Below are 23,654 nucleotides of genomic sequence, written 5' to 3' on the forward strand. Positions count from 1 at the left end.
TCGAGGTGCTATGGCTTATACAGAAGAAGATTGCTGTGGCTGCATGCAATCACCTGTCCGACAACATCTATGACTATCGATGTAGGACATCTTCAGAGGTTGGTGATGTAAGAAGACAAAGTAGGTAACTCCAGTGCCATCACCTGATGATGTCCTGTTCCAGGAAGGGTGAAAGATGCTGCAGGGAAGGGAGTGCAGCCCCAGCCTCCTGTGATGTCACATTTTAGATTTACCAGGAAGTGAAGTTAATTTTTTTTTTTAGGAATTAGCTAGATAGGACGATGTGTAGGGTAATGTATAAAGCTAATTACAAGAATAGAAGGAAAGATGTGAAGATAAATATTTAGAATGGACATTTTAGGTACCATGCCACTCCTTTAAAAGAATAATAGTAAAACTATCATTGTTCTGTGGATTTAGTAATCTATCAATAAGCTTAAATAAATCAACTCCATAATCATCCAAACAATGAACCTACATTATAATAGTCTTTTAATTTACAGCTTTTGATAATTTTAGGAACAGTCAAATAGTGCCAAGTCGAGTCAGTGATGGGTGTTTCCCTCCCATGGGGACTGTGGGAGCACTTGACCACCCCCTTCCTACATAAAGTATCAATGAGCTGTGTATTGTCACTTAACGGGAAAGTCCTATCTCATACATTTATTGAATATCCTATTAATCTACCATGATAGTAGGTGCAGATTCACTAATGGGACCAGCAATTATAATGAGAGTAGGTCCCTGACACTCGCCACTGTTAGTGTGCAGGTAGTGGGAATTCCCATTCTTGTGTGATTTACATACTTGATCCATTCTCACAGATGAGAGAATTTACATTCATGCGGCCATAGCCTCAAAGGGTATATACTGCCTAGATTTTTTGCAAAGAAAAAATATTTTTTCCTAATCTGTTTTTATCCAGAGTGTATCTGCATATGTGCGTTGCAGCAGCCACATCCAGCAAAAGAGACAATAGGCAGAAGGTGTTTTGTTATGTATATCAAAGAATTATCTAGGCATGGTCTGTAATCAAAGTAGGTGATAGTCATTGTGCAGAGAGGGTGAGGAGGTGAGCTGTGACCACCATATATTGTAAATTCTGTGCTATTTATATAAGTGTTACTTTACATTATTATTCTACTGTATGTGTGACGATAATTTGATGACATCCTAAAGGGATTCTGTCAGCAGGTTTTTGCTATGTAATTTGATGGGATTCTGTCAGCAGGTTTTTGCTATGTAATTTGATAGCAGCATAATATAGAGACAGAGAACCTGATTCCAGCAATGTATCATTTACTGGAAGGCTCAGTGCAGTTTTGATAGAGTACTTATTTTGTCGGGTGTATGTGTAGCAGAGCAAAGACTCCTGGGCTGTCTATAACCCCTGCCACACCCCTGATTGGCAGCTTCCTATGTCCACTGTGAATGATCAACTAGCTGCCCATCAGCTTTGGGGGTGGAGGTTACACAGATTAGCCTGACTGCCTGGCACAAGACATACAACAAAGGAGAACAATCGAGTGTATATGCAAAATAAATAGTTTATTGAAAAAAGGACACACGCAAAACAGTAATCAGACAAAAAATAAATAAAAGTTAAAAACAACTACCAATGTGTCAAGGGGGGGCATACAATATGATGAAATGATACAATATATAGGCCGCAAGTAGCCGTGGGAGAGGTGAACATATGAAATATAGAGTAAGCCAAGATGTTTAAGATATGGCAATAGAATCAAAAATTCATAGTCCCTGATAGTCGTGGGAGAGTAAGCGGTCAAATGGTATCATGACCAGCAATTTTGGTAAAATATAGCCGTGGGAGAGAGCAATGTAAGTTATAATATCATCCTCTAGTCGTGGGAGAGGTGAACTGATCAAACTTAGTAGAAAGAATGATAATAATAATAGTAATAGTAGCTCACCAGTTGGGGTAAGTAGAGACCATCGGCACCTTATTCAACTAAAAATCCCATTGCGTGAATTATAACATATATGTTAGTCAGTGCCGGAAGGAGTCTAGTCGTGACCCAGGCGTATAAAGATAAAAGCATTCACATCGTACCCAACAGCCACAAAACACCAAAAATGCTTGTACTGATCAATAATGTAAAGAATGGATACCATACACCTTTTTTGTGAACATGATGTCGAAAGGAGAAAAAACATAAGGTGCAAGTGCACACCAGTCGCAGTTTTCACAATATCATATCAAGTATGGTATAAGAACGTATATCCACAGATAAGATAAGCTACTGGCATCAGGCATATAAAAAGTTCATCACATAATGCACATACCCAGATGAAGAGAGAAGGGAATCACCACCAACGCGCGTTTCGCGACCTGTTGTTGCTTCTTCAAGGAGGAGACCCTACTGGCAATGTAAGCCTGCTGGATATAAATAGCCTAATAAATGAGTCTAATTCCTGCCAGGTGTCAGTTCCCCAGAGTGGAAGTGTGTGAGAGGGCGGGTCAAATGATCTATCTGTGATCTGATAGGTCTGTAGCCAACTGCGGGCGTGTGTCAATCACACAGCTAGAGGAACGATCTGTCCAGAACAAGTAAATCTCCACTAGTTCATCCATCTAGTGAATCAAAGTGTGCACCTACAATAGGAGTCATTCTAAAGGACATACCTCTATTTATTAAAAAGCAAGAACTACTGAAATGAAAAAGCGGTGTTATACACGGAGATCCAGGAAGTCCCAGCACAAGAAACGTCCCGCCCCCCAGCCTGACTGGAGACGGGTATGTGACGCCATGGATGCGTAACCATGGCGATCACGCGCTCCAACCCAGCCATAGGCTGACGGGGGCAAGGACGCTGCGGATGGGAACATCCCCGGAAATCCCGCCCATCAAACAATGCTGCATGATGGCACACGCCATGTAAAGCCATGCCATTGGACACTTCAGTCAGATTGAAAACAAAGCCACATGTAATAATGGGAAAATCAAATCACCATAAATGAGTGTCACAATCAGAAGGTATTAGTGAGTGTTTATAGCGATAATGTAAGCACTTGATGGGCCGCAACCTGCGCGCACATGAGGAAAAAGGGCGAGACACAAATACACAAATATACATCCCATGTCAGCTGGCCAGTCCCAACACCCAACATGACACACCATGGAGTACAGGTGCGTCGCCCCTGGCACGCGTAACCAGAGGGCAGAGCACAAGCATCCACAGTGAGCTAACAAGGGGCAGAGGGACGCCATATTGGCAAAAAGGAATTAGATAATGACTATTCACTTAATGAAAAGCAAGGGTCCCCAAAATATATATACCAATACCAGATGAATGAATGATGGATATGACCACAAACATCCCCACATAGAGAAGTCAGGGATATTTATTCGGTACACGTGCAAGCAGGCTGAGCTTCCACCTGAGCCAGCTTTTTCTTTAGGTCACCACCTCGGGACCCCCCACAGACAACATCAATGCCTCTAATCATGAATCCTGAAGGGTCACAACCGTGAAATCTCCTGAAATGCCGCGGTAGTGTTTTCAGGAGACTCACGTCATCAACTAACCAAGGCGGCACGGATATCCCGAACGTGCTCCCTGGTACGTACACGCAGCTCACGTGAGGTGAGCCCTATGTATACCAGAGAGCATGGACAGGTGGCATAATAAATCACATGTGTGGTGGTACATGTGATATAATGCCGTATGCTCAGTGTCCGTGTCCCATCAGATGAAGAAAAAGTCGTGGCACGGAGGATGTTTGGACATGCTACACATCGTCCACAAAGAAAACATCCATGTGTTCGGACCACGGGAGCCGAAGGGGTTGGAAAGTGGAGGTACATGGTGGCTCCTTACAAGGATGTCGCGGAGATTTTTGGAGCGTCGGGCAGTCATAAGGGGTTCTTGTCCCTATTGAGAGACCACAACAGCACCTCTCTATCTTCAATGGAGAGGGATTGGAACAAACTATTAAAAAATATTGCACTACTGAGCGGATTGCCAGGATGGATGTGGAGATTGAGCAGATTTCCAAATTAGAAAAAGAAATCAGCGGTCAAAAACTAAAGAAGTTTAATCGAGATCTGTTGGATTATACTAATGCAGCTGTTTATAAGTGGCATTCTAAATCACATCCTGGGTACCGAAGTAGAACTCTGTCTCGTGGGCTATCCAATTCAATGTCTTCTTTAGTCTCTATTGGGGACTCCTCTTCTGGAGCATCAAGCGGTGTGTGCGAGTCGAAACAAAGCGTGGGAGCCAGAGTTAAAGCTACACTTAATAAACAAATCACTGTTAAGCAAGGTGATAAAGAAGGAAAAGATAAACTGCAGGTGATCAATTTGTCCACACGCACCCTCTCTGACGCCCAGTTAGATGTACTTTCCAGGGGTTTGACATTCTCCCCGACTAATCATTTTGACTTTTTTTCAGCATTAAAGGACATGCATTTGTTCGCCCGCAAGATAGTTCTGAAGAAACTTCACCACAAAAGAGACAGCTATGGGCTGGATAGCCCAGCGGAGAAGGAGGCATTACAGGTACTTGAGGATCTTTTGCTTGAACAGGCCAGTGTCTCGACGGGGGTGTTCCCTAAATCATTACTGCCCAGATCTACTAAGTTCCCCCCCTTGTCTCTTTGCCCCGCTGTTGAAGTCTTCACCAAATTGGTGACGGACGAGTTTAAACAAATCAATACCAGGAGACAGGGGGATAACTTAACCCATAAACAAAGATCTGCCCTTATTGAATTGAGTAATGACAAGAATATCGTTATTAATCCAGCGGACAAGGGGGGGAATATTGTGATCTGGGCAGTGGAGAATTACGAAAAGGAAATCTTTCGTCAACTTCGTGATAAGAACACCTATTTGAAGTTGTCCTTTAACCCATTGCAGCGATTTTCTTTGGAGCTTAATACAATCCTGGAGGCGGCATGCGAGAAGGGTACTATTGATAAAAAAATGATGGAGGGGCTCTCCACTAAATATCCTAAGGTACCTACTTTTTATCTCTTACCTAAGATCCATAAAGATGCCCTCAGTCCCCCGGAACGTCCTATAGTGTCCGGCATAGAGGGATTATGTGACCCAATATGTAAATTTATTTACTACCATCTTAAAACTATTGTGGAAACCTTGCCCTCTTATGTTCGTGACACGATGGACGTCCTGAGGAGAGTTGATGGCATTATTATGGATCATGACATGCTGATTGTTACAGCAGATGTGGAGAGCCTCTACACATGTATATCACATTCTGATGGTCTAGGAGCGGTCCGCCTGTTTCTTGAGATGGGCGGTCGTGATGGCGAGTTGAACCTATTTATCATTGAGCTGCTTCACTTTGCCCTTACACATAATTTTTTTATTTTTAAGGATGTTTTTTTATTTACAGCAACGCGACACTGCCATGGGGGCAGCCTGTGCCCCGGCGTATGCCAACCTCTTCCTCGGCATGTGGGAGAGGTTGGTGTTTGGCGACGGGGGCATCGGTGCCAGCTCCCATGTGCAGTGCTGGCTTTGATATATTGATGATGTGTTGTTTTTTTGGCAGGGCACGGTGGAGCAGCTTGATGATTTTATGGGTCAACTAAATAAAAATGATTTGAACATCAGGCTGACGTACAAACAAAGCAGCAGGTGCATTGACTTTCTTGACATCAATATTGAGGTGGACTCATTATCTTGTATTCAGACCAGCATGTATCGTAAGTCCACCTCGGTCAATGCCCTGCTGCATGCGTCTTCAGCCCATACTCCTGCTACTATACGCGCCATCCCGACCGGCCAATTCTTGAGGGTGAGGCGGATCTGCTCTACGGACCATTCTTTTGAAAAACAGGCCGTGGAACTCAAACGCCGCTTCCAGGATCGCGGGTATAGTAACCGCTGCATCAAGCGTGGTTACTTGCGTACTAAAAAGACTCCTCGCACGGGATTGCTCCACTATAACAAAAAACAACAACAGTCGCTGACTGACCTCCCCATTCGTTTTATAGGAACGTTTAATAATCAATGGCAAACGATGAGAGACATCCTTAGTAGACACTGGCCTGTGCTACTTCAGGCCCTCTTATGACCGCCCGATGCTCCAAAAATCTCCGCGACATCCTGTTAAAGAGCCACCATGTACCTCCACTTTCCAACCCCTTCGGCTCCCATGGTCCGACACATGGATGTTTTTTTTGTGGACGATGTGTAGCATGTCCAAACATCCTCCGTGCCACAACTTTTTCTTCATCTGATGGGACACGGACACTGAGCATACAGCATTATATCACATGTACCGCCACACATGTGATTTATTATGCCACCTGTCCATGCTCTCTGGTATACATAGGGCTCACCTCACGCGAGCTGCGTGTACGTACCAGGGAGCACGTTCGGGATATCCGTGCCGCCTTGGGGGTTGATGACGTGAGTCTCCTGAAAACACTACCGCGGCATTTCAGGAGATTTCACGGTTGTGACCCCTCAGGACTCATGATTAGAGGCATTGATGTTGTCCGTGGGGGGTCCCGAGGTGGTGACCTAAAGAAAAGGCTGGCTCAGGTGGAAGCTCGTTGGATCACCACTCTTGGGACTCTTACACCCCGCGGCTTAAACGAGAACATCAGCTTTGTCTCGTTCTTGTAGGGGCATCGATTCCATGTATATTTCTATTTTCCTTTTTATCATCTGGTTTTTTATTTATGTTTTGTTTTTAACCTTGTGGATTAATCTTATCTACCTCTAGTCAATTGGGTTTACCTGGCATGTACATTGCTTGTTCACCTGCTGGATTTCTTATAGTGTGTTATCTATCTTTCTATTTAGCATTGTTCTTCACCTGTCTTGACATCTCATCGGTTCCCTGGATATGGAGTCCTTCTATAGTGATCTCATGTCATCTCAGCAATCAAGATCATTGGCCCTGAAAATCATGGGCACTTCTATTATGGACTATTATTTCATTTCATTTTGTATTATTATTTTTTTATTCTTTGACCCTTAGCATAAGTGTCTCATATTGTGTATCATCTGGGTAGACTGATAGGCCTCAGCCTGCGTGCACGTGTACCGAATAAATATCCCTGACTTCTCTATGTGGGGATGTTTGTGGTCATATCCATCATTCATTCATCTGGTATTGGTATATATATTATGGGGACCCTTGCTTTTCATTAAGTGAATAGTCATTATCTAATTCCTTTTTGCCAATATGGCGTCCCTCTGCCCCTTGTTGGCTCACTGTGGATGCTTGTGCTCTGCCCTCTGGTTACACGTGCCAGGGGCGACGCACCTGTACTCCATGGTGTGTCACGTTGGGTGTTGGGACTGGCCAGCTGGCATGGGATGTATATTTGTGTATTTGTGTCTCGCCCTTTTTCCTCATGTGCGCGCAGGTTGCGGCCCATCAAGTGCTTACATTATCGCTATAAACACTCACTAATACCTTCTGATTGTGACACTCATTTATGGTCATTAGATTTTCCCATTATTACATATGGCTTTGTTTTCAATCTGACTGAAGTGTCCAATGGCATGGCTTTACATGGCGTGTGTCATCATGCAGCGTTGTTTGATGGGCGGGATTTCCGGGGATGTTCCCATCCGCAGCGTCCTTGCCCCCGTCAGCCTATGGCTGGGTTGGAGCGCGTGATCGCCATGGTTACGCGTCGCGTGCCCGTCGCGTGCCCGTCTCCAGTCAGGCTGAGGAGCGGGACGTTTCGTGTGCTGGGACTTCCTGGATCTCCGTGTATAACACCGCTTTTTCATTTCAGTAGTTCTTGCATTTTTAATACATAGAGGTATGTCCTTTAGAATGACTCCTATTGTAGGTGCACACTTTGATTCACTAGATGGATGAACTAGTGGAGATTTACTTGTTCTGGACAGATCGTTCCTCTAGCTGTGTGATTGACACACGCCCGCAGTTGGCTACGGACCTATCAGATCACAGATAGATCATTTGACCCGCCCTCTCACACACTTCCTCTCTGGGGAACTGACACGTGGCAGGAATTAGACTCATTTATTAGGCTATTTATATCCAGCAGGCTTACATTGCCAGTAGGGTCTCCTCCTTGAAGAAGCAACAACAGGTCGCGAAACGCGCGTTGGTGGTGATCCCCTTCTCTCTTCATCTGGGTATGTGCATTATGTGATGAACTTTTTATATGCCTGATGCCAGTAGCTTATCTTATCTGTGGATATACGTTCTTATACCATACTTGATATGATATTGTGAAAACTGCGACTGGTGTGCACTTGCACCTTATGTTTTTTCTCCTTTGGACATCATGTTCACAAATAGGTGTATGGTATCCATTCTTTACATTATTGATCAGTACAAGCATTTTTGGTGTTTTGTGGCTGTTGGGTACGATGTGAATGCTTTTATCTTTATACGCCTGGGTCACGACTAGACTCCTTCCGGCACTGACTAACATATATGTTATAATTCACGCAATGGGATTTTTAGTTGAATAAGGTGCCGGTGGTCTCTTCTTATCCCAACCGGTGAGCTACTATTACTATTATTATTATCATTCTTTCTACTAAGTTTGATCTGTTCACCTCTCCCACGACTAGAGGATGATATTATAACTTGCATTCCTCTCTCCCACGGCTATATTTTACCAAAATTGCTGGTCATGATACCATTTCCCTGTGACCGCTTACTCTCCCACGACTATCAGGGACTATGAATTTTTGATTCTTTTGCCATATCTTAAACATCTTGGCTTACTCTATATTTCATATGTTCCCCTCTCCCACGGCTACTGGCGGCCTATATATTGTATCATTTCATCATATTGTATGCCCCCCTTGACACATTGGTAGTTGTTTTTAACTTTTATTTATTTTTTGTCTGATTACTGTTTTGCGTGTGTCCTTTCTTCAATAAACTATTTATTTTGCATATACACTCGATTGTTCTTCTTTGTTGTATTCTACTACGAGTGGTGCATATATTCCGCCAGCGCAAGTGTGCTGGCGGAGTATCTACCATATGGCTCATTTATTGGGATATGCCCTCCTGGCACAAGACATGTAAACAGACATTGCTAATTATTGAGATTACATTTTCTGATAATGGTGATTGGATCTACGGCACACAGCTTTTAATAAGTGACACATTTATGTAATCAGGCTCTCTATCCTCAAATGATGCTGCTCTTAGAATAAATAGTACAAACCTTATGACAAATTCCTGGGGGATTCTGTCTCCAGGATTTTGTAATGTAAGCCGAGGACAGCATTCTGCCAGGGTTAAAAAAATAAAAACCATCTGTGTTTCTCTAATCTGTGTATGAGCTATTGTTTACTATACCCAATACTATGGGTATTGCGCTGTGATTAACATTGGTGTGACTTTGTGCCTCATGCAGACCAGCATGCCCCCTGCTGTGATTGACACCTCACAGTCAAAGCACCATCTCTATCAATAGCCTGGTGTGAGCAGGGACAGCTCCCAGCTCTGCTACACTCAATTGTGAGATAAAGTCAGAATGGCTACACACAGTGATCTAAGATAAATGTGGTTACTTTCACAATCTTTTTGCCTATGCTTCTCTCAGATTAAGTAGAAAAACCTGCTGACAGATTCCCTTTAAAAGTGATCTATACAGAAATGGAAACTAAAATATAAATATGTTAAGATTCTTAAAATTAGGTTTCACCTCAAGGAATTTATTTAGATTGCATTTACATGGAATTAAATGGTTGTGGAAAATCTACAGCAGCAAATCCGATTTGTCTCCTGATTTACAGTTCCTGTAGGATACAATAACAGAAATCCTATATCCACCTCCCTTCGCCCTTTCATGGTTCACTTGTCTAGTTTTCTGCTGATCTCTGTACAACATTGACTCCTACAGTGATGTCCCATGCGATCACTGCAGCTTGTGACTGGCAGAGAACCAGGCAAGGGAATCATGAAAGCCGCAGGTGAGGAGAATATAGTATTTATCTCATTAAAACATTGGGAAAGGTGTTCATTTTTTTTTTTGTTGCTGTGAATGTTGCTACGGCTCCACAGCAAAATCCTCATACCTTTCCAACCGCACTTTTACTGTCTCCCACTTCCACACAACCTCTTCATCCCGTTCTCTCTCTGTTGGTGTCCCTCAAGGCTTTGTCCTGGAACCCTTAATCTTCTCCATCTATTCATATGACCTGGGACAACTCATAAAGTCCCATGGCTTTCAGTACCATCTATACACTGATGACATTCAGATCTACCTCTCTGGCCCAGATGTCACATCTTTACAGTCCAGAATCCCAGAGTGTTTTTTGGCCATATCACCCTTCTTCTCCTCTCGCTTCCTAAAGCTCAATGTGGCCAAAACTGATTAATCATCTTTCCTTCATCTCACCTATGTTCCCTACCTGATCTATCTATAACAATAAATAACATCACGCTCTCCCCAGTAGTTGAAGTCTGCTGCCTTGGAGTAACACTCAACTCTGCTTAGTCCTTCATACCATACATCAAATCCATTGCATCCTTTTACCGTCTTCAACTAAAAAATATTTCCAGAATTCGTCCTTTCCTCAATTCTCAATCTACGAAAATGCTAGTGCATGCCCTCATAATCTCGCGCCTCGATTACTGCAATATCCTCCTCTGTAGCCTCCCTGCTAACACTCTCGCACCTCTCCAGTTCATCCTTAACTCTGCTGTCCGACTGATCCACCTTACTTCTCACTACCACCCCACTTCTCCCATCTGTAAATCCCTCCATTGGCTCCCAATGCTCCACCATGTCCAATTCAAACTACTATGGCTAAGTTCACACTTGCGTTGTTTTGCATTAGTCACAATCCGTCGCCTTGAGGAATTACTGTATCCTGCAAAATATTTTGCAGGAATCCGTTTTTTCCCCATAGACTTCTATTAGTGACGGATTGTAACTGATGGCCCTGCATTGCATCTGCCGCGTGACGGATCAGTCGTTTACTGACTGGCGGTTAGGCGGAAGCAACGCTGAATATAATATTTTTTGTGTGCGACGGATCGTTTTTTCACTGTGAGCATGCGCACAGTAAAAAACAATGATCGACTGACAATTCAGTTCCAGTTCCAGCGGCCAGAACGATCAGCTGATCGGTCGGCGGCCGACTTTTGTGAATGATCAGCTGATCACCCGGTTTTTGTGAACAATCAGCTGATCGCCCGGCGGTCGTCTTTTGTGAACGATCAGCTGATCGGCCGGCGGCCGGCTTTTGTGAACGATCAGGTGATCGCCCGGTGGCCAGCTTTTGTGAACGATCAGCTGATCGGCCAGCGGCCAGCTTTTGTGAACGATCAGCTGATTGTTCACAAAAGCCGGCTGCCAGTAAAACAGAAAAAAAACGGAATTTTTTTTGCAGCATCAGTCACATCGGTTGTGCCACTATCTGCAACGCACCTGTTGCATCAGTCACACAACTGATTGTGATGGATGCAAAACAACGGAAGTGTGAATGCTGCGGATGGGGGGCAGCCCACTGCAGGGGGCTGCTCGGATCCGGGTTCGTTACTGTGGCTCGAGTGGTAGACGGACCCAGGCTCGTGCGGCCGTCTGTCCTCACAACCATAGGAAGGGTGTATTTACAGGGAAAAAGTTTGTCAGTGACGCCACCCGTGGGTTGCGGTGAGGGTTGGTAGCACTGCTGCTGCCTGGATATGGGACGCCCGGTGCTGATGGAGTGGGGCAGCAGGATGGTATTCCCTCCACGGGTAGGGGTGGTGTTGTCCCGGGGCCCAGGTGTAAGGGAAAGGATGCTGCGGAGCGTGTCATGCAGGCCTCGACCAAGGCAAGAATGCTGTACTCACAGTTGCAAAGAAATTCACACAGAGTCCAGCGGTAAACCAAATTGCCAGTGACCGGTAACCTCCGGTGGGTGTATTCGGGTCCCACACCCTGGTACAGCAAACAGGGGTCCCTTCCCCCTGCACTCAGTGTTTGTGTCTTCAACAGGACAACTCCGCTTGAAACGGGGAAGTCCACTCCCGGTAACCTTGTATGTTGGGAGCTGTGGCCCGTGAAATCTGACCCGTAGGATCTCTATGGGTTCTGGCGGACATCCTATCCCTGCGTTGGGCTTCCGTTTCACTCTCTGGGCTTGCTGGTCGGACAAGACGTGGAATCTTGTCCCCCGGCTGGCTAATTGACAAGGGGCTTGAAACCTTCCTCGCCCTAGGGTCCAGGCACCCCGACTGTGCACGGCCTCTGGACCGGATTCCTGTTGTCGGCACCGGCGGGCTACAACCCTGCCCCGGTCCACTTAAAGTCTCCCGCGACCGGATGTCCTTCGCCTGTGGCCCTGTCTGCCGACTGCCACCTAGTCAGTAGTCCGGTAGTCCAGGGGCCCGAACCCCTGACTCCGCTGTCACTCCGCACTCCTCTCTCCTCAACTGTCAGTACTCTTCTCTCAACCGAACTGTCATCTTCCCTCCCAGAACACCTCAGGATCCCTAGGTTGCCTCTCCCATCCATCTGGTCCCGCCCACTGGTGTGTCCCTATTATCATGGGGGGTGACTAGGCTTTGCTGGCTGGTATTATGTACCTGGGTGTGGGTTTGTGTTGGTATGCCAAGGAGGGTGGAGTCCTGCACCTGGTAGTTTTGTGCAGTCTCTGTGACAACCTGGTTTTTCCAGGGCATCACATGAACTTAGCCTAACACTGACCTACAGAGTCATCCATAATCTGTCTACTCCATATATCTCCGAACTAATCTCCCGCTACACCCCAACACGTAATTTCCAGTCCTCCAAAAATGCTCTTCTCTGCTCCTCACTCATTCGCTCCTCATCCAACTGCTTCTTTGACTTCTCTAGAGCATCCCCTGTCTTCTGAAATTCGCTACCTCAACACGTCAGATTATTTGCTACTCTTGCAAGCTTCAACAGAACTTGAAAATTCATCTGTTCAGATGACCCCACAGCCTCACCACCGTGCCAGAGCTGCCGCCTCACCATCGTCCACTTACTGTTTCCTCCCCATTATCCTATAGAATATAAGCCTGCAAGAGCAGGGTCCTCTCCCTTCTGTACCAGCCTGTCTATTGTAACTTGTATATGTATTTTGTATGTAACTCCCTTCTCATGTACAGCACCATGGAAGCAATGGTGCTCCATAAATAAATATTAATAACAATAATTTTGGATTCTCCATTAAATTAGAGAAAATAATCAATACAGTGTAAATTTACATGCAGCTAATTCAAAATCTGTACTGCAGGCCTATTTCTGTACAAATTCCAGACAGTTTTTTTTCACAGCATGCAGATAAGACTTGAAATCTCATCCGATTTGCTTCTATTTTAATCCACTGTGCCACAAATCCAGACAGAAGATCCACAGCATACCCATTCTGTACGAATATGCTCTTACACAGTTCGCCATTTTCCCATGACACTCTACGGTGCTGCTATTTTAGAACCTATTCATATATTTATATTGTGCCTGCAAAGCTTCAAGTATAAATTGATTTTTTTTCTCTAAACATACATTTTACACAGCTAGTTTTCTATTCTTTCCATTGTTTTCAGGTGGTGGTGGGAGGTGGGGTTGCAGGCATACCTTGTAGCACATGAAAAAATGACTCCATGTAATTTCCTTTGTTATTTATTCTGAATTATAAGATTGAAGGGATGTGACACTGATATTTATATGGTTATGGATAGATGTTTTGTGTACTTTTAGATCACATTGGTTTAGATGCATATCTTTGGCCTCCAGTTGCGTATGTTGCCCCCAAGGAATCACTGCAAAACATACAGTATATGGTGGTAAACACTAGTGTATGTATACAATGTTGCACTATGTCTATACAATAAAAAATATCAGAAAGAAAGTTTTGGTTCACCAGTATATTATATATCCACTTCTTCCTCAGCCATGGATTTTTGACAAGCCCGCCAGCTGGGGCACTGATCCAATAAAAAGAAAGAAAAGCTGAAATCTCCAATAAAATGGATCTACTTTATTCAATACCATTTAAAACATAGTCATTGCAGGACAGTGGAAACCAGATTGATATGTTTCGACCAATTGGTCTTCATCATAAATATAACAATATTTTAAAAGGATTTTGAATCAGGTAAATACATTTTAACAAAGATTTTGGCTTTTCTTCTAATTTGATCAATAAAAAATATACCAGTGTGCCCCAGTAGGTACGGGGAAGTACCAAGCAAACGGCGAAAGGAAAGGGAAGGGAGACCAGTGTTTAGGTAAGAGGGAGTTGGTGACCCCTGACCAAACCTACCACTGGACCCTGGGTTCCCTCACCATCATAAATAGGTTCCGCACCTATGCGCCAAGCTGGAAACTTGGCCCTAGGCTGCATCTGATCTGGGCCCTGGGTATGGAGCAGATGGGATGAGCTCTTCGTCAACTCCACTAAGCACTAAAGGTACCGTCACACTAAGCAACATCGCTAGCAACATCGCTGCTGAGGCACAACTTGCTAGCGATGTTGCTGTGTGTGACATCCAGCAACAACCTGGCCCCTGCTGTGAGGTCGCTGGTTGTTGCTGAATGTCCTGGACCATTTTTTAGTTGTTGCTCTCCCGCTGTGAAACACACATCGCTGTGTGTGACAGCGACAGAGCAACAACTAAATGTGCAGTGAGCAGGGAGCCGGCTTCTGCGGACGCTGGTAACCATTGCAAATATTGGGTAACCAAGAAGCCCTTACCTTGGTTACCCGATATTTACCTTCGTTACCAGCGTCCGCCGCTCTCACACTGCCAGTGCCGGCTCCCTGCTCCCTGCACACGTAGCTGGAGTACACATCGGGTAATTAACCCGATGCGTACTGTGGCTAGGAGTGCAAGGAACAGGGAGCCGGCACTGGCAATGTGAGAGCGGCGGACGCTGGTAACGAAGGTAAATATCGGGTAACCAAGGTAAGGGCTTCTTGGTTACCCGATGTTTACCGTGGTTACCAGCGTCCGCAGAAGCCGGCTCCCTGCTGCCTGTGTGACGCCCTGGCACAGCCAGGTTGTCACAGAAAGAGTTAATCCTCCTTGGTAATCTGATCTCACACCGGTGCAGCCAGACAAACCACAGCCCCCAGTGTAAGAGAAAAGCAGAGGAGAGGGGAGGGGCTGGGGCAGAGAGTGTGTGGAGAGCAGACAGGACAGAAGTCTGGAGCTGTAGCTCCCAGGCTGGGAGTGAAGCGTGCTCTGAAAGTGCCGGGACAGGCCGTAGTGAGGAAGGGGCCAGAACAGGTAGCCGGAGCAGGGCGGTGGCCCCTCGGTACCTGGGTACCCGGATCACTACAGGGGAGTGGATTCCCCGTTCCCGGCTGAGGAGAAAGAGGAAGAGAGTGGAGAGAAAGGCACCTGGCTGCAGGGAAAGAACAACAAGGGCTGCTGCACCGTGTGTGGGACACTAACACCCCCGTACCGAAGGCTGCGGACACCGGCAATTCCTAGTTTACCAGTGACTCCGTGTGACTTACTTGTGAGTACACCCGTGCCCTCGGGCACCGCACTGCAGCACTGCGCCCTGCTCCCTGCTTACCTTATCACCAGGCCCCGGGACAACCAACCCCCCCCTACCCACGGAGGGGAGAAATAACATCTAGCTGCTCCATACCATCGCTCCCGGGATCCCCGTCCAAAGCAGCGGTGGTGTTCCAACTTCACCACAACCGTGGGTGGCGTCACGGACAATCTCCCTTACCCAAATCCCCTTTTACTGTGGAGCCTGGGATCACAGACCGGGTCACGCCACCGTGATACCCACAGAAGTGACCCTGTGGCCCGGATCTGAGTACCCCTGGTCCCCGGGCGACTCACCTGCACACGTAGCAGAGTACACATCGGGTAATTAACCCAATGTGTACTGTGGCTAGGTGTGCAGGGAGCCAGCGCTAAGCATTGTGCGCTGGTAACCAAGGTAAATATCGGGTTGGTTACCCGATATTTACCTTAGTTACTAAGCGCAGCATGCTTCCACGTGTAGCGACACTCCAGCGATCCCTGCCAGGTCAGGTTGCTGGTGGGATCGCTGGAGCGTCGCTTAGTGTGACATCTCACCCACCTCCTAGCAACTTACCAGCGATCCCTAGCAGGTTGTATCGTTGTTGGGATCACTGGTAAGTTGTTTAGTGTGACTGGGCCTTTAAGGACACACAGGATTAACAAACAAGGGAAAACCACAAACAACTTATCACTAGTTGACTCAAGGCCCAGTCACACTAAACAACTTACCAGCGATCCCAACAACGATCCAACCTGATAGGGATCGCTGGTAAGTTGCTAGGAGGTTGCTGGTGAGATGTCACACTGCGACGCTCCAGCGATCCCACCAGCAACCTGACCTGGCAGGGATCGCTGGAGCGTGACTACACGAGTTGCTGGTGAGCTCACTAGCAACCAGTGTCCCAGCCCCCAGCCAGCAGCGCCGCGTGGAAGATGCTGCGCTTGGTAACTAAGGTAAATATCGGGTAACCAATCCGATATTTACCTTGGTTACCAGCGCACGCAGCTACACGTGCAGAGAGCAGGGAGCAGCGCACACCGCTTAGCGCTGGCTCCCTGTTCTCCTAGTTACAGCACACATCGGGTTAATTACCTGATGTGTGCTGTAGCTACATGTGCACAGAGCAGGGAGCAGCGCACAATGTTTAGCGCTGGATCCTTGCTCTCCTAGCTACAGTACACATGGGGTTAATTACCGATGTGTACTCTGCTACACGTGCAAGATGCAGGAGCCGGCACTGACAGTGAGAGCGGAGGAGGCTGGTAACGAAGGTAAATATCGGGTAACCAAGGACAGGGCTTCTTGGTTACCCGATGTTTACCGTGGTTACCAGTGTCCGCAGAAGCCGGCTCCTGCTGCCTGCACATTTAGTTGTTGCTGTCTTGCTGTCACACACAGCGATCTGTGCTTCACAGCGGGACAGCAACAACTAAAAAATGGCCCAGGACATTCAGCAACAACCAACGACCTCACAGCAGGGGCCAGGTTGTTGCTGGATGTCACACTAAGCAGCATCACTAGTAACATCGCTGTTACGTCACAAAAGTTGTTCGTTAGCAGCGATGTTGCTAGCGATGTTGCTTAGTGTGACGGGGCCTTCAGGGAGAAAAGCTTCAACAACCATCAAGATAAGCCGCCTGCTTAGGGGTACTTCTCACATAGCGAGATCGCTAGCGAGATCGCTGCTGAGTCACAGGTTTTGTGATGTACCAGTGACCTCATCAGCGATCTTGCTGTGTGTGACACTAAGCAGTGACCTGGCCCCTGCTGTGAAATCGCTGATCGTTACATACTGTTCTGGTTCATTTTTTGGTCGTTGGGCTTCCGCAGGGCACAACGCATCGGTGTATTTGACATCTTACCCAACAACCTCATTCGTGACTCACGTAGGCATGCATCTTCGTAGTTTTCGGCGCCCTCTCAGTTCCGATTGGTGATCGCTACTGCGTTCGGATTGGCGGCTTCCACCCTCTGTTCTGGCTTGTAGATCGCAGTACATTTCAGAGGGCTGAATTCACTTGTCCCCGGACCGCGTGTATCACCAGATCGTAATACAGTCCATTGTGCATCGGAACTGTAGGATGGACAAGGATGGAAAGGGATGGAAGCGCTATTATGTTGCCTTTTCTAAAGGCAAGGCCGCTCAGTCACAATGCAGTTACGACCATCAATCGGAGCAGAGGAGGCGCGGAAAAGGCAATGTAGATGCACGCCTATGTTACTAATCAAGATTTGAATTGTGCTAGGGTAACAGGGTCCCAGAGACCGCTGTATCGTTGCTGCATCATTGGGAAGATCTGACTGACAGCTTACTAGTGACCCTGTAGCGACGTACCAGCAATCCTGACCAGGTCGTATCGTGGTCGGAATCGCTGGTACGTCGTGTAGTGTGACGGTACCCTTATGAAGACTTGATAAAGATGTATCAAATATCACCAACACTGAGTAATGGGAAGTAAAGGTATATATAGACAGGGAAAGTGCTGATGAACACCAGCTGACAAGCTGAACAATAATTTAGGCCACTAAAGTGAATAGGATGAAAAACAAGCAGAAACGATAGAAGGTCAGGGAGCAGTTTTTGCAGCCAAATGCTGTGACCTTCTATAGCCGGACACCACAGGACTGTCTGTCACCCATGACACACCCGTGACACGCAGCCTACCAGATGTCTAACAGATACACTCTTTTGTCATCTGGTGGCTACAGAGGACTTCTCTGGAGAAACCTGTTGTATGTGGCGGTAGTATTTATTGATGTAAACCAAGCAAAAACTGATAATTCCTTTTAAACTAAAATACCTGAAATCACATATTTCGTTTTTATGGCATTTGGATGCAGTTTTTGAGCCAAGCATGGAAATGGTTAACAAAAAGAGAATTACTTTTAATCTATATATATTTTTTCTTTCTTTTCTGGATCCATTTCTGATAGGTCAAAAAGATTACAAAATCTTATTCAGCGGCAAGGTGTGTCCCTTTGTTGTTACCCAAACCTCATTAGGTGCTGGTCAGTTTTTCATTTTTGTAGTACATGCCCTTCTGACTGCACTCTCCTCCCATCAACCTTGGGTGTTTTTAATTAGAGCTGGATCCTGCCAGCCCTTAAAATAGATGCGTATAAGGTTAGGGTCCCAACAAAGGGGTACGTCTTGTTGCTGGCTGTTGGAAACTCATGAATTCGTCATTTGGGCGCTAAGTATCCCCTTTTTTTTACATAATTTCTATATCAGTACTACAAATACAATTTCATTTATGGAATATTTACATATTATAGGATTTCTAAGTATCATTCAGCATTGTGATTTATTCTGCATCGTGGAATGACTTTTACTTCCGTATTCTCCTATTTCTTTACTGCAACATTTCTTGGGAAATTAAATATTTTTAGTTTTTCTTACACATCAATGCAATTTCCTTAAAATGATGCATGGATGCAATTAGCCTTGTTTATTTTTCTAACAGGATGATGGATTTTTGTTATCACTTTCTTTATCTTTTGTTCTTGCCGGAATTTCCACAATTACAATGACTAAAAATTACACAATGCTTCTGACTTTTTTTCACACAACCAGTGACTGCATGAAAGAAAAATACGACTTGACCCTGTCCATAGTATATCTAAAAGTACACTGCATAATTTACTGGTACTCTTAAGGCTGCTTTACACACAGCGACATCGCTAGCGATGTCGCTGGTGAAAGCACCCGCCCTCGTCGGTTGTGCGTCACGGGCAAATCGTTGGCCGTGGCGCACAACATCGCTAACACTCGTCACACATACTTACCTACCTAACGACGTCGCTGTGGCCGGCGAACCGCCTCCTTTCTAAGGGGGCAGTTCATGCGGCGTCACAGCGGCGTCACTAAGTGACCGCCCAAGAAGCGGAGGGGAGGAGATGAGCGGCCTTAACATCCCGCCCACCTCCTTCCTTCCTCATTGCCGGCGGCCGCAGGTACGATGTTGTTCCTCGTTCCTGCGGTGTCACACATAGCGATGTGTGCTGCCGCAGGAACAACGAACAACCTGCGTCCTGCAACAGCAACGATATTTGGGATTAGAACCACGTGTCAACGATCAATGATAAGAGAGTAATTTTGATCGTTAGCGTTCGTTCGTGCGTTTCACACGCAGCGATGTCGCTAACGAGGCCGGATGTGCATCACGAATTCCGTGACCCCAACATAAGATTCATTATTAATTAATTAAAGGTTTTGTCCAGTGAAAACCTAAAGGGTATGCACGTGTCTTAATTCTCTGGCATGGGTTCTGTCTAGTATTGCATTCCATGACCATTCAAAGTTTACAAAGATATTAAAAGAAAGGCAACATTAATTTCAATAAGTTTAATTGATACTAAATTCTTTTCCCACTTCCAATGTATATAATCAATGGTGACTGATGTTAATGAAGCCTTTACTTTTAAAAAAAATTGTGCCTAAGCACTAACAGGCAGGTAGATGCTACCTACCTGCCTGTTTTGCCTGGCACTATTCTTTGCTGGGACAGAGCGGTCACAGACCACTCCAGCTGGCGATTCACCTGCTTCCGCTGACGTCACATCACTAGAGCGCTCTGTTGAAGAAGCCGCTGTATCGCCGGCAGGAGTAGTCTGGGAGCACTCTGTGCCAACGAAGAATGGCACCAGACACAACAGGCAGTTAGATAGCAACTCCCTATGTGTTAGAGGTTGGGCACATCATTTTTTTTTTTTTTTTAAAGTCTCGGATATACCCTTTAAGCCTCACTTACTGTATATAGTTCAGAAACTGGTTTCTCTGAATTGCTTTAAAAGGCAACATAAATATGATAATAATCAATTTGGTTTCAACATTTCCAAGAAAGCTGTAGAAATCAGAAAGAGTTCACTGCCTCTTGTATATAGGTTTGTTTCAGTAAGCAAAATTAAATGATACATTAAAAAAATAAAAAAAACCTTGCTTGTCCTAGTCACTTACAGAGGTACACTGCCTCTATAGCCACTTACAGAGGTACACTGCCTCTATAGTCACTTACAGAAGTACACTGCTTCTATAGTCACTTACAGAGGTACACTGCCTCTATAGCCACTTACAGAGGTACACTGCCTCTATAGCCACTTACAGAGGTACACTGCCTCTATAGCCACTTACAGAGGTACACTGAGTCTATAGCTACTTACAGAGGTACACTGCCTCTATAGCCACTTACAGAGGTACACTGCCTTTATAGCCACTTACAGAGGTACACTGCCTCTATAGCCACTTACAGAGGTACACTGCCTCTATAGTCACTTACAGAGGTACACTGCCTCTATAGTCACTTACAGAGGTACACTGCCTCTATAGTCACTTACAGAGGTACACTGCCTCTATAGCCACTTACAGAGGTACACTGCCTCTATAGCCAATTACTGAGGTTTACTGCCTCCATAGCCTCTTACTGAGGCACACTGCCTCTGTATTACACTGTATTACATTGTATTACAGTGTCAGTGATTACTACCTCTTGCAGTAGGGCATTCCACAATCTGATTAACTGTAAAGATTCTTACTAAAGAACCTTTTCCTATTTATCTGCCAGAAACGCCTTTCTTAAGGCCCAGTCACACACTACAACTTACCAGCGATCCCGAAAAACGATGCGACCTGATAAGGATCGCTGGTAAGTCGCTGGGAGATCGCAGGTGAGATGTAACACAGTCAGATCTTACCAGCGATGCATGAACAATACAGGTCGCAGTAGCGACCTGTATAATGATCTCAGCAGTCACTGTGACCCTGTCACACAGTGTCAAACACATCGATGTGTCTGCCCGGCAGGACATCGCCTTTGAAGAAAATGGCCTGGACCATTCTGCAATGACTAGAGATCTCACAGCAGGGGCCTGATCGCTGGTAGGTGTCACACATAACAAGATCGCTAACGGGATCGCTACTGCGTCACAGAAACCGTGACTCAGCTGCGATCTCGCTAGCGATCTTGTTATGTGTGATGGTACCTTTACACCCACAGTGAATGTCCCCTTATCCTTAGTATTGTCCTTGGAAGAAATAATCCATGTGTCAGTCCTTTGTATTGACCCCCACATGTATTTATACATATAAATGAATAAATTAATAAATCTTCTCTGAGACGTCTTTTTTCTAAGCTAAACAAGTCGAACTTTTTCAACCTGTCATCATATGTGAGGCCTTCCATTCCTTGTAATAATCTAGTTGCCTGCCTTTAAACTGATTCTAACTTCTGAATGTCCTTTTTAAAATATGGAGCCCAAAACTGGATCCCATATTCCAGATCTGTCCTTACAAGTGATTTATAGAGGGGTAACAATACGCTGGGATCACGGGATCTAATCTCTCTTTTTATACACCTTAAAATCTTATTTACTTTAGCAGCTGCTGCTTGACATTGAGTACTACTGTTCAGCTTACTTGTAAACAGAATCCATAAATCCTTCTCCTATTCGGCCGTGCCGAGTTTACTTCCATTTAATATATATGCAGCTATAGGATTACTCCATCCTAGGTGCATTACTCTAAATTTATCAACGTTAAACCTCATTTGCCAAGTGTCTGCCCATTCAGACAATTTATCCAGTTCAGCTTTTAATATCCTACATAGTTTGGTATAGTCAGCAAAGACTGACACTTTATTCTCAATCCCATTCGCAAGATTTTAAAAAAAAGAGATTAAAAAGAATCAGTTCTAGCACAGATCCCTGTGGTACCCCACTGCTGACTATAGACTATTTAGAGAGTGCACCATTTCCTGTCTTTTAGCCAATTCCTTATCCATCTGCATATACAGTAGTTTCCCCTAGTTCCTGCTTCTTGAGCTTCTGTATAAGGCTTTTATGTGGTAAAGTATCAAATGTCTTTAAATCCAGATAAATCACATTAGGTGCATAACCAATATCCAGATTTGCACTTACCTACTTACCTCCTCATAGAAAGCCAACCTGTTCGTTAGACATGGCTTATCTTTCATGAATCAATGCTGGATGTCAGTTATATCAGTTTCTGCAATATATTTCAGCAAGCCATCTCTTTTAATGTGCTCAATAACTTTGCACACTACTGATGTGAGATTACTGTATGATAGTTGCCTGGAACCATCTTCTTATCTTCTTACCTTTCTTATCAGTACCACATCAGCAACCCCCTACTCCTGTGGCACCAGTCCTGTTACAAGAGAGTCCAAGAAGATGAGATACAGCGGTCTGTCAGTTATTAAGCTCAATTTCCTCAATATATTTGGATGAATGCCATTCCCTGATGAGGGCATGCAAAATGCGCATTGGAGTGGGCGCCGCATATGGTTACTGGATCTTGGAGGTATACATTACCTCTAATAACTCCCTGTATGTATTGTATCTACTGTATATGGTTTGTTTTTTATAGGTTACTATTTGGCTCTATAGTACTACTTACTAGCACTCTAAACACTTTAACTACAGCTGAACATTATATATACATTTTCTTATAAGTGCACTATATGGCTTATATGGACTAAAGTCCAGCAGCACCTCATGCACCTTACTCCTGCTGTACTCCATATATATATATATACATATATACATATATATATATATATATATGTATATATATGCTTAGACACTGGCATACTTACATTTGTTGCCAGCAGTTTATAGATTAATGGCTGTGTGCTGAGTTATTTTGAGGGCTCACCAAATTTACAATGTTATACAAGCTGTATATTGACTACTTTACATTGTATCAAAGTGTCATACTGTATCTTTAGTGTTGTCCCATGAAAAGATATAATAAAAAAATTACCAAACTGGGAGGGGTGTACTCAGTTTTCTGATATACTGATATCAATTTTTATTTTTGCCTTGTTGAATGATCCATGGAACAGTCTGTACATTGGTGAAAATGTATTAAAAGTTCCTGTTTAATATCTCAGCCTTTTCTTTGTTCTCTATAATTCTCTTGTTATTATCTTTTAGGGGGCTGATAATGACAGGCCCGCCCCAGGGCCGGTGGTATTCGGAACTAGGCCGGACTAGTCCGGGGACGTCAGTGGTGGTAGGGTCCGGCTCCGTGACCCTGGCAGTTTCTTTTAAATAAAGGGGGATCATGATGGGAGTTGTAGTTAAGAGATTTTTAAAGTTTGTAATGCCACCTGTGGTTTTGCGGCAATGTGAGCTGCCGCTGTGCTGTGGACTTCCCGGGGCAGGTTATGAGGGCACAGCTGAGGTG

The sequence above is a fragment of the Anomaloglossus baeobatrachus genome, chromosome 4 (genome assembly GCF_048569485.1).
Source record: "Anomaloglossus baeobatrachus isolate aAnoBae1 chromosome 4, aAnoBae1.hap1, whole genome shotgun sequence".
In the NCBI taxonomy this organism is placed as follows: domain Eukaryota; kingdom Metazoa; phylum Chordata; class Amphibia; order Anura; family Aromobatidae; genus Anomaloglossus; species Anomaloglossus baeobatrachus.